The sequence below is a fragment of the Pan paniscus genome, chromosome 10 (genome assembly GCF_029289425.2).
Source record: "Pan paniscus chromosome 10, NHGRI_mPanPan1-v2.0_pri, whole genome shotgun sequence".
In the NCBI taxonomy this organism is placed as follows: Eukaryota; Metazoa; Chordata; class Mammalia; order Primates; family Hominidae; genus Pan; species Pan paniscus.
This window is the reverse complement of record NC_073259.2, coordinates 74,831,982-74,835,401: the sequence shown is the minus strand read 5'-3', so window position 1 is coordinate 74,835,401 and position 3,420 is coordinate 74,831,982.

The following is a 3,420-nucleotide window of genomic DNA, read 5'->3' as shown; positions in this document are numbered from 1 at the left end:
TTCCTTACACCTTACACAAAAATTAACTCAAGATGGATTAAAGACTTAAAATGTAAGACCTAAAACCATAAAAACCCTAGAAGAAAACCTAGGCAATACCATTCAGGACATAGGCATGGGCAAAGTCTTCATGACTAAAACACTAAAAGCAGCGGCAACAAAAGCCAAAATAGACAAATGGGATCTAATTAAACTAAAGAGCTTCTGCCCAGAAAAAGCAACTATCATCAGATTGAACAGGCAACCTACAGAATGGGAGAAAAATTTGGCAATCTATCCATCTGACAAAGGACTAATATCCAGAATCTACAAAGAACTTAAACAAATTTACAAGAAAAAAGCAAACAACTCCACCAAAATTGGGCAAAGGATATGAAACGACACTTCTCAAAAGAAGACATTTGCAGCCAACAGACATATGAAAAAATGCTCATCATTACTGGTCATCAGAGAAATGCAAATCAAAACCACAATGAGATACCATCTCACGCCAGTTAGAATGGTGATCATTAAAAAGTCAGGAAACAACAGATGCTGGAGAGGATGTGGAGAAATAGGAACACTTTTACACTGTTGGTGGGAGTGTAAATTAGTTCAACCATTGTGGAAGACAGTGTGGTGATTCCTCAAGGATCTAGAACTATAAATACCATTTGACCCAATAATCCCATGACTGGGTATATACCCAAAGGCTTATAAATTATGCTACTATAAAGACACATGCACACGTAAGTTTATGGCGGCACTATTCACAATAGCAAAGACTTGGAACCAACCCAAATGTCCACCAATAATAGATTAGATAAAGAAAATGTGGCACATATACACCATGGAGTACTATGCAGCCATAAAAAAGGATGAGTTCATGTCCTTTGCAGGGACATGGATGAAGCTGGAAACCATCATTCTTAGCAAACTGTCACAGGACAGAAAATTAAACACTGTATGTTCTCACTCATAAGTGGGAGTTGAACAATGAGAACACATGGACACAGGGAGAGGAACATCCCACACTGGGGCCTGTTAGGGGGTGGGGGGCTGGGGGAGGGATAACGTTGGGAGAAATACCTAATGTAAATGATGAGTTGATGGGTGCAGCAAACCAACATGGCACATGTATACCTATGTAATAAACCTGCACATTGTGCACATGTACCCTAGAACTTAAGGTATAATAGTAATTAAAAAACAGTATGGAAGTTTTGCAAAAAAACTAAAACTATAACTAGTTTAGTTATGGTTCAGCAATCCCACTACCGAGTATTTAAGCAAAAGAAAGAAAATTAGTATATTGAAGAGATATCAGCACTCCCATGTTTATTATTATAACACTATTCACAATAGCCAAGATATGGAAGCAACCTGAATGCCCATCAACAGATGAATAGATAAAGAACATTTGGTTCATGTAGAGAATGGAATACTATTCAGTCATAAAAAAGAATGAAATCTGTTCATTTGCAGCAACATGGTTGATCCTGGAGGACCTTATGTGAAATGAAATGTCAGGCCTAGAAAGATAAATACTGTTATCCCTCATATGTAAGAGCTAAAAACAAGTTGCAATCATAGCCCTCATATGTAAGAGCTAAAAATAAGTTGCAATCATAGAAGTGGAGATAAGAATTGTGGTTACCAGAGGTTGGGAAGGGCAGCTGGGGGAGAAATAGGGAAAGATTGGTTAGAAAATACAAAGCTACAGGTAGATAGGAGGAATAAGTTCTAGCATTTGATAGCACTGTAGAATGACTGTAGTTTGACATAATTAATTTTCTTTTATATTTTCAAAAAGATAGATTTTGAAAGTTCCCTAAACCAAGAAATGATAAACATTTGAGGTGACGGATATGCTAATTACCCTGATTTGATCATTATACCTTATATACATGTATCAAAGTACCATTCAGTATCCCATAAATACCTACAATCATTACATGTCAAGTAAAAAGGAAAAAAAAAGAGAGATTACCAGATGTGAAGAAAAAAAGAGGGAGAAAGTTATTCATGCTCTGCCAGTGTTCAAAGGCCACAGGCAAAGAGTATTCTTTGGGCCAGGAGCTAATCACTAGTTTCAGTGAAGACACTATCTGTTTGTTAAAGACAACCAACCACTAACAGCCAGGGCAGCTCACAGGCAGAGTAGGAACCTCAAAAACTCTACATCTGCTCAACAAAAGTTCAGATCATATTTCTCTCATGCTTCTCCAGCTTTACATATGTTTCTCCAAAGCTGTTCCACAGAGCTACCCTCAACATTTGAGAACAAATGTATATCTTCATGAACCTGACAGTTTAATCCAAAGAAACCCATCTCAAGATCAATGTTTCTTATCATCTTGTGTTTCAACTCAAAAGTAGATTCAAATTTGGCCCTTTATCCTATAACTCCACCACTACCACCAATAAAGAGCCATGTCCATTTTCTAAATCAGAATTTTGTAGCATCTGACATTCTGCCTGAATGCAATAAATATTTATTTAATTACTAAATTATACATCCGAGTTGACTTTAGTGGAAAAAGGTATATCTTCCTATATTTTCAAGTAAAATCAGTGCACCAGGAATACACTTCATGATTACTCTGTTGCGTCAAGTATCAAAGGCACATATCACAGTTTAGAAACATGGTGGTATAATGGTCTCATAACTGATTCTTTACCACGATAGCTCCCAGAAATACTTTTAAATACAGGCAATCGTGGAGAATCATTATGCCAAACATAGTTCTTGGGCCACAGAAAATATAATTTAATCTTGATCTTTGTTTCCTTACTGAGTTAGCTATGCACTAGAGAAATAGCCATTTAAACAGTCAAAATCAAACTTTTCACCACACAAGTAGTTAGTGCCTCTCTTCCTTCAGCAGATTGTTTCAGCAATTTCTTTGTCCAGATTCTGTGAAGAAGAAAGTGGAAGCAATCATCCTCATCACTTAGGTAAAAATTGACTGAGTTGGGAAATGACACAATTTTATGGATAACCTGGTTGGAGAAGGAGCCAGAAAAGAAGAGTAAAAAACCATCCTATCTTTATGATTCTACTTGGAAGTCACAAGGATTTACTACTTTATTCATGAAAAGTCACAATAACGACCGCTAATTTGAGCAATTACCATGGGCCTAGCACTAGGTAAGCAAACCTCACTTCCATTCTATAAGCTAAGTTTTTAATAATTCCTGTGACATTGGTGAAGAAACTAACAAAAGATAAATAATTACATTCCTCTCCACCCCCACCACCAACTTAGTGGCACTGCAGATATGGTAGAATTTTTCCTGCTGCCTTCCAGGAGCAAGGAGCATAAAGAACATTATGGAGTGGAGATAAATAGGCAGGTAATTAGAATATGTCTGCTTCACAAATACAGTGAGGGTTAGACATTATTTTGGAGGACAGTAGGAAAAACCTAGAATACTGAT